At 35.0% G+C, this 9,194-nt stretch overlaps 1 protein-coding gene across 1 annotated transcript in view; it reads right to left on the reverse strand.

The window, feature by feature from the left end:
* The window catches only part of LOC106465574 (inner centromere protein-like), a 62,160-nt gene extending 56,414 nt beyond the window's left edge, over positions 1–5,746 (reverse strand). Inside the window, exon 1 of the mRNA XM_022393496.1 lies at positions 5,662–5,746. The gene's annotated coding sequence lies outside the window, so the exon portion shown is untranslated. The remainder of the gene's footprint in view (positions 1–5,661) is intronic.
* Positions 5,747–9,194: the final 3,448 nt, after the last annotated feature.

Consider the following 9,194-nt stretch of genomic DNA (forward strand, 5'->3'; position numbering starts at 1 on the left):
AGTGAAAATATTTTTATATCACTCAGTGTATTTATCTACACATAATACTTGGAAAAATTATAAGTTATAAATGACATATTTTAGCCTTAACACACTTAAACAAAGAACAACATCAACCTGACCTCAGATAGAAACATATACACAGAATAGGCAAGTAATAATTTACATAAAAATGGCCAAACCCAAACATTTTTTTTATAACGGCCAAATTGTGGTGCCAAAAGCTTTTCATGAGTATAGTAGTACCTCACAAAAAATTCAACCAAAATCAGTCTTGGGGAAATTTGATTTTTTAGCATATAAAATGATGCCCCCATATAAACTGAAAGACACACCATTTAACCAATTTGTTCATAACTTTGAAGTTCTTGGAGATAATCTGAATGGCATTAAAGGACATTTTTTTTTAACTTTGCAATGATAAACATAAAATGGAGTTTTGTTATTTCTACTATATGCAAAATGGCAGTCAAAATCCAATATAACTGCTAGAAAATTGTTCTGGTAAGTTTTACATTCTAACATTAAAAATAAGCCTATATACTGGCCAACCCTGCAAAGTAACGCAGACCTTTATAAGTGATTGTAAAATTACAGATACAATTTTATCTTTGATTGAAAGCTCCAGTACAAGACACTTTGTTATTTGCCCATGTTCTTGTAGTCTTACAAGTAGATGAAAATTGTAAAGCTGATTGATGAACAAGGACTTTGTGTAACTTGTGGAGAGGTTGATGGTAGAAAACTCAGTGTAAAGGATATTGCCATTTTTATCATAGTTTCTCAGCAATATGGCGATGACAGAGACTAAGTGATAGGCTTATCTTCTGACAATGCCTACATTCACGATGACTGCTACAAAAACTACACAGCACCAAAAACACTGATACCAAAGCTGTAGTCTCTGAAGTCTAAAAAGTAATCCTTTGACTATCCAACTCCCTGTTTAATCTGCACACAGGAATTCAATCATGAAGCAGTTCATCATTCAGACCTGCATTTTTACATTAGCAGTGTAGAAATGGTCAATAAAGAAAAGAACAGTATTCTACGAGCCAAACTTATGAAAATAACTGAAGACAAGATACACTGTCTATAAAAGCAAGATTACTTTTTGCATCTGACATACATGCTGTTGAAGCTAAGTACTACACAAAATGTATGCAGGCTTTCATGTCTAATCATAGAATCTGACTTCATAGTAGTAGCAACATACCCCAAAATTGATGCAATCTCAACTCTTTGAATGATCAGCTTTCAATGACCTATGTATATTGCTAATAGCACAATCTCACTAATTCATAGTATTCAAATTGAGAGAACAATTAGCATCTTATCTACCAGATGTTCCTGCATACAGCATTTATATCTTCAAGATTGTGAAGAAATGTGTACTTGTTTAAAGGATTATTCTGATCAAGGCTTGTTCACAGTAAGGAAAAACAAAATGTTCTGGAATGGCACTTAGACAAATATGGTCATAGTGTAGAGCCTCATGTGAGCGAGGAAGACATAAGGTCTGTTCAATATAACTCACCAGAAAGCTGCAAGAACAAAGTGACCTTTATCTTCACATGTCATTGCACAGTATACAGATGAACTTAGAAAACTAGTCTGAGCTACATCTGGCACATGGTCTGAACAACATCGAGAAATGCAGCAAGAATGCAGAAGATTGACAAAAGTCTGCCACTTTCTTGAAAGCACAGTCTCCTTTTTCAAAAGAATATGAAACTTCAGAACTGAGAGATATTGCAACAGGAGGTGATAGCTGATGAAAACATCAATGCCTACGATGCTGTTAATTTTGGTATAACAAAATTACTGGAAAAACTGAGAAATCTCATTCCTAAGAGAAATGATCAAGCTACAACTTTTGCTGCCATGAGAAAACCAGTTAACTGTTACTGTGTTTCGGAAAGATAAGAAAATGTCTTCTGTTGAACATTATCAAAGACCCCTTTTTATGGCAGATCCAACAAATCCATTTGTATTTCCATGTGAACTGTCAATCATTCCTGCATCTCTTTTTTTTTTAAGATGATAGTTCCATGAAAAAAACACAGAAATCCTAACTGGCTACATATATAATCAACATGGGATTTGGAATTTTATCATCAAAACAAGACGAGCCTATGGCAGTGATATCTGATGGTTGTGCTCTTTTGCATCACATCTCAGAGCCAAAGGTTGGCACAATGGAAACATGTTGTATCTCTTTTGTGAACTTTGTAGTTTATCAGCATGTCACTGGGTTTCCATTATGTGTTGTTTTTGGCAGCTACATTACTAAAACCAGCAAAGAACCAAAACAAAAATGGACAAAAGTCAAGAAAGGTTATTTTCTTTACACTGTTGTAGGCAACTAAATGTCACTTCCAAACAACAAAGAAACTTTTTTTGTAAAATGAGTGAAACAAGCAAGGCTTGATAGATTTTCTTTCTGTGCATCTTCAAGAAGCTGCTGGCATTGGTGTGAGACAAGCTGGAGATGAAGGTGATGCCAATGTTATTAATGTCAGGACAGCCGTGAATATGAAGTGTCTCACAAAGCAGTGCTCAACATTGCTGATAATACAGACATATTTGTTCTCCTGCTTTATCGTGAGAAGTGTTTGTCATGCATTTTTATTGAAACCAAATAAGCAACTTGTCTATCTAAGTAGCAAAAGAAGTCCTTAGTTGAGAACTTTGCCTCTATCTTGTTTGCTCACATAAGCTGTGAATGTGACACTACATCTGCAATATTTGGTGTGGGCAAAATCAGAGTCATGAAGGTTTTGCAGGCATTTTGGCAGTTTAGACCAGGTGTTCTGCTTTTTTGGTGACACAGGTGTGAATATCAATAATGTGATTAGCATTGAGAACTTTGTGAAGTCTGTATGCTAGAGGAACTGCCATTTATTCCCTTGATGATCTGCAATATGCTTTTGTTGTGTCTGGGGAGATTATGCCGGCCACAAGCTAGGCCTATTACTTTCATTCCCTGAGAGTTCATTTGCAAGCTAGCACTTGGCTCCAGTTGAGAACAGTGCTCAATTACCATGAGTAAAGATTCAAGGAAGAGAATGGCATTATGTCCCCTGTTGTCACAGATCAAGCAGCAGCACCCCTCATCTTTTCCAATCTGTATGGTGTGATTGTAAGAATGGCAACCATCTGTGCACATGGTGTGGTTGTTCAAAGAAAGGACTCCCATGCATCATTCACTGCAAGTGTGGAGCACAGTGTGAGAACAAACATAACAATGCTGTAACAATAGATGAATTGTGAAGTCCTTTTAACTTTTAGAAAATTAACAAAAGTGAAATTTTGTGATCTATGTATATAGTATAATAACTATTGCTGCTGTATGACTGGATATTAAAATTCACAGCAGATAACTTTTTAAAAGAAAATTGATTAAATAAAAGTTCTCATTCAGCTGTACTTGTTTCTTGGCTAACTTCTATTATTTTTAAATAGTAACATACACAACATTTTCAAAATCTTAAAGAAATTCCTACTTTCCCAAGGTTGATTTTTTTTGTGAGCTACTGCTATACTCATGGAAATTTTTTAGCACTAAACTTTGGCTGTTATCAAAAATGTTCATGTTCTTGTAAATTCTTACTGGTCTATAACTCAAATTCTTTCTCAAGACAGAGGAAAACTCAGTAAACCTGTATAATAATCATCCCATTATAGTTATGGTCAAGTATATTTGATAACAAAACAAACAATTTGAGAAGCACTTAGTGAAAAAAGAAAGCATCAGCAAAAAACAATGTAATTTCTCTTAATCCTACATGTTACAGTATCAGTTACCATTTAATTGCTAATAAAAAAAAAGATACACATAATAGAGCTACATTGTCCACAGAAATCCAAGCTCAAGGCAAAGGAATTTAAAGATGCCAAAGTCCCACTATACTATTACTCATGAACCGTACATAGGTAAAAGGAAAAAATAAAAAAATGTATTATATGGGCATAAAACGTTTATCTCATATGCATATTCACAGACGTACATGTAGCAACTCAAATATATTAGAAATCTGATATTCAAACAACACTGAAGAAAACTTAAGTTCTAAAGGATACTTTTTAAAAATGGTGAAATTTTCAACTGTTTGTTGTAGCTTTTAATTATCTTTGTACTTGACCTGCAATACATATTTCACATATTGCAATGCAAAATGTACTTTTCTATGTCAAATCTATATATTTTAAAATAACACTTTTTATGAAAGTATGTAGTATGTAATTACATATCTCTTATAATGCCCAAATAGGTACATCCCACCCTCCGAAAACCATTGAATCACTGAATTAATAAAAATATTGAAAATAAGCTTGAAGTTGTTCTTCCACATTAAAACAATACTTCAGAGTTGTAATTTATTAAATAAAAATGGCTTTATCTACTTAACTTAATACATAGATTTGTAAATTTAGATTCATTTCTGCACTCATAGCCCCTATGAAAAATGGTGAAATAGTTTTGAAGAAGACAGCACTAATTTGAACATTGTAACATCCATACAAGTGTACTTTTATTGATTTTAGCCAGTTTCTCAATCTCAGTTGTCTTGGTGTGATGTATTTACCTAGTTTTAGAAGGCACAGGCTAGTGATCCAAACATGTAATGATAACTCTTTTTATGTTAATTTCAACTATATAAGTCAATATGGCTTCCTGTTCAGCAGATTGGATCAAAGTGATAAGATACTAGAAGAAAGGATGTTCATGAATAACAGTCCTGATTTTTTTAATCTTGTTTTATCATTTTATACTTCATTAAAATTATAATATTGCAATATAATAGGAAATGTTTTTCATGGAACAAGGTGAGGTAGGCTTATTTAGATCATTTTGCACTCAACTATGCTGAGTTTCTTTTCACTAAACAGTAAACATCACTGTTACTGTTAGACCAGATTCATATAAGGCCTTTATGAACTTATGTAACTGCTTGAATGGGCAAAGAAAATAACTGGAGAAATGTTAAACAAATACACAAACACACACACACATATATATATATAAATATATATAAATATATTGTATAATGGGTTTAAAACTTATTACACATTAAATGAAACCTTCTGATTATCAATTTTAAAAAATTGGCTTGCTTATACTATAGTACTTCTGATATAGTAAAAGTAAACTATTTTTACTGTATGCCAGTGATAATAAATACAGTGGAAATGTGTGCTGTCTTTTTCAAATTAAGAAAAAATAAAATTTACCCATTTAGAATAAACTTTATAAAAAATTTTACAACAATGTAACAACTTAAACTTGAAAGGAGACATAAAAATCATAATCAAAATGCACAACAAAATAGGCATTTTTAATCATTTCCTAAAAAACAAAACATCACATTGAAATTTTCAAATCTGCAAATTCATACAAATATTACATAGTAGTAACAATAACTCTAACAACTTAGGAAATATCAGTATTACTGCTAATATTACTATAGTCTTAGAAAGAGGTACCAGTACCACTGCTGCAGTAGTCTGCTTCAGACTTCAAAAGTTCAATGCTTGTCCTTGTAACTTGTGTTTCAATTGTCGTTGTTCCATGTTACTGTTAGTATTTCCGCAATTAAGTTTGAAAGAATAAGAAAAAATTTGTGAAAAAAATAATGGAGAAAGCTTTAAAATACTTACTTTATGCATAGAAAGTTTCGATCAGCATTATCATTAACAATAACATAGGCCTAGTAACAATAATACGAATTAACATCAAAACTACGGTTTCTCTCGCAAAATTCAAACGAAGCAGCATTGTGACGTCATTTCAAAGCGCCCTCTTCAAAGGAAAAATACTTATCTAAAAGAACATTACTAATAATAACACACCAAGATTAGAATAAAAAGTCATTTGTTAATTTAAAAAGATAAATAAATCCAGTAATGAAGAAACGCTGAATTAAATAAACTCATTTATGTTCTGTGGAGTAACAGATCGTGTATTATTTATCTTTTTTTAAGAATGAATACATATCTCCAACTGAGAAGTCGCATGGCACTGGAACATGGGGCCCGTGCCACGATTCTATTTGACAGTGACCGGCATACCTAGTTGGTATCTTGAAAAATCAAAATCAAAAACCATGATCGATATCATACTGAAACGTCAAAGATTCCCCCGCCTATGGACCCGAGCGCCGAAACTTTTAAGCACCTAGCGACGCCTTTGCTCTCCAGTTTGCACTACAAACATTAAACTCTCATAAAAAAAAATTTTTACCTTGAAATTACGACAAATATTTTCGTCACTTAACAATCATATCCAATTAACTTCATTTTACAGCAAGTACAGTTGTTTGTTGTTGTTGTTTTGCTGTAGGAATGTGCTAAGTGCAACTGAAACGTTACTATTTTACAACAGTATTTTAGTTTCATCGTAGACATAAAATATAAAAAATTATCAAAACCACGTTTAACAAATTCAAGGCTTCTTTGTAAACTGTTTACTTTTAATTTGATCATTTCATTATTGCACCAATAAATTTTACAATATAAAATAAGAGTCAGTCAGAATAGAAAATTAAAGGAAGCACCCTGTTATGTAAAACTTGTTTATTGTTGAATATACAGAGTATAATATATATTGTTAAGTCTCTGGTAGTTTGTTAATTTCCCGTAAAAAATCCTTCCCTCAAAACTTCAGCGATACAAGTCCTTTCCTAAATAAAACCAGTTTATTCTATCTCAATACAACTTTGCGATACACTTAATTTCCACAGTCACTTTAACCTAAACACACTCTAGAATTAACAATGATTTACGCACTTTTCTTACGGTTTGACTCGATTATCTGTCTTTATATCTCTCTGTCTGCAATTATGCTCCGTCATCACTTCTTGCCGGTCATATATATACAAAATAGAGGGGTCTGGCAAACACTCGAGCCTTCACGAACGTTCTAGATACTCATTACATGTTACTAGCGTCACGTGAATTCCGCTGTCGTAACACTGCCCCTTCCTTAGTATTGTTCGTCCCGATCAATAGCCACTTAAATTAAACCCATAGATAATTAACAATAACTTAATTAAATGGACAGAATGTACAAACACAAAATTAAAATACAACAAAGTCTCTTAATTTTACTGGACGTATCTTATTCCGTACTGGTCTCCATCTCGTTGGCTTCTGCTTCACGTGAGATTCATCTGCTCCATCAGGAATTGTCCTATTATCGGTAATAGTCACATCAGTGGTAGTAACTTCATTAAGGGCTTCACTGTTTCCCTTCTCAAAACCGGGTAGAATTTTTTTTCTTCGACAATGGCTTTTTCAGGTGACACGTCTTCCACAACCTCATCTGTTTCGTCGTTAACTTCGTTCCAACTGAAATGTCCTGAACCATGATAATGACAAAGTCTGTTGGCATGTGCCACCTTTGGTTTGCCTCGCCGACCACATTTTATTCGGAAAGTCATGTCTGAGAGACGATCCACTATGTCGTATGGGCCTTCCCATGGAGAGGACAACTTAGGAGACTTCACTTTGACTTCCTGGGATTACACAACCACACTTTGTCTCCTGGTACAAAGCTGAGTTCAGTAGATCTCTTATCATAACATAACTTCATCGAATCAGCAGACGTTTTCAAGTTTGAATGCACTTGATGGTGAATATTATCCATCCTTTCTGATAACACTTTCACGAATTCTGACACATTTTCAGGCAAATCTTCATAACGTGGGCGTCCTGTTAACAGATCCACTGGCAACCGAAGTTCCCGACCAAACATCAACTTTGCTGGAGCGTATCCAGTGGCTTCATGCTCTTCTGTTCTATAGGCCATCAACAGTGGAGGGAGTAAAACAACTCAGTGATCTTGGCGGATATTACAAAACTTTGCCAATTACTGTCCCATTGTCCAATTGTACTTTTCTACCATCCCATCGGACTGTGGGTGAAGTGGCGTTGTCCTGGTCTTTCGGATGCCAAACAACTTGCAGCATTCTTGGAACACAGCTGATTCGAAGTTACAGTCTTGATCTGAATGCAATTCATATGGCATACCAAATTTGAAGAAGAAATCACTAATAGCCGAAGTTACAGTTGTAGCTTCCTGATTTGGTATTGCATATGCGTCAGGCCACTTGGTGAAATAATCCATCACCACACAAATATACCTGTTTCCTGCACGAGTTTGGGGCAAAGCACCAGCAATGTCAATGGCTACCCTTTCCATTGGTGCACCAATTTGATATAACTTCATTGGAGCATGTCCCTTATGCTTGGGTCCCCTTTTAGCACAACATGTACCGCATGTTCTGCACAATTCTTCCACATCTTGCCTCATACCTATCCAGTAAAATATCTGTCGTAGGTGACTCAATGTCTTCTTAAATCCGAGATGTTCTCCTGTTAAACTATCATGGGATTGACGCACCAGCACAGCTTCCCATAACTTTCTCGGTTTAACTGTTTGCCAGATCGTCATTTTCCCATCTCCGGACAAGAATACCATCTTCAGACCTCAACTGGTCCCATTGTGCCCAATAGTTCTTTGTCACAGGGTTTAAGCTAGACACCTTCTTCCAAGCAGGATGCAAAACACTTTTAGAAAAAATCAATTATTGGCTTCAAATCTTGATCTTTCTCCTGTTCTGCTTTAATATCTATACCTGGTTCCACTTCATCATCATCAACTTCTTCAGTCACTTTGACTTCAGCTTGATGGCACGTGGTTAGTTCAACCTCTCTTTTGCAGCAATGTCTGCAGTCATTTTTGCAGGATCTTCGGCTCAGTCCATCGGCATTTCCATGAGATTTTCCTTCTCTATATTCAATATCATAATTATACTGGTCTTTCCAATCCGATCCAACGTGCCAGTTGTCCCTCTGGGTTCTTTAACGATTTTAACCAGCGTAATGCAGCATGGTCTGTCCTGATGAGAAACCTAGCCCATAGAGGTAAGGATGGAAATATGTCAGACTATTTACTATAGCAAGGAGTTCCCTCCGTGTTACACAGTAGTTCTTCTCTGGTCTACTCAAAACCCTACTGAAGTAGGCCACCACATGTTCGTTTTCGCCCACTTTCTGAGAAAACACCCCTACAATTCCGACATTACTAGCATCACAATCCAGTATGTACGGCAGTGAGGGATCTGGAAGCTTTAAAAGTTGAGCAGGGGCCAATTTTTCTTTCAATGTTCTGAAAGAATGCTGGCAAGAAA

Source organism: Limulus polyphemus, unplaced genomic scaffold, assembly GCF_000517525.1.
Source record: "Limulus polyphemus unplaced genomic scaffold, Limulus_polyphemus-2.1.2 Scaffold1987, whole genome shotgun sequence".
Lineage (NCBI taxonomy): Eukaryota > Metazoa > Arthropoda > Merostomata > Xiphosura > Limulidae > Limulus > Limulus polyphemus.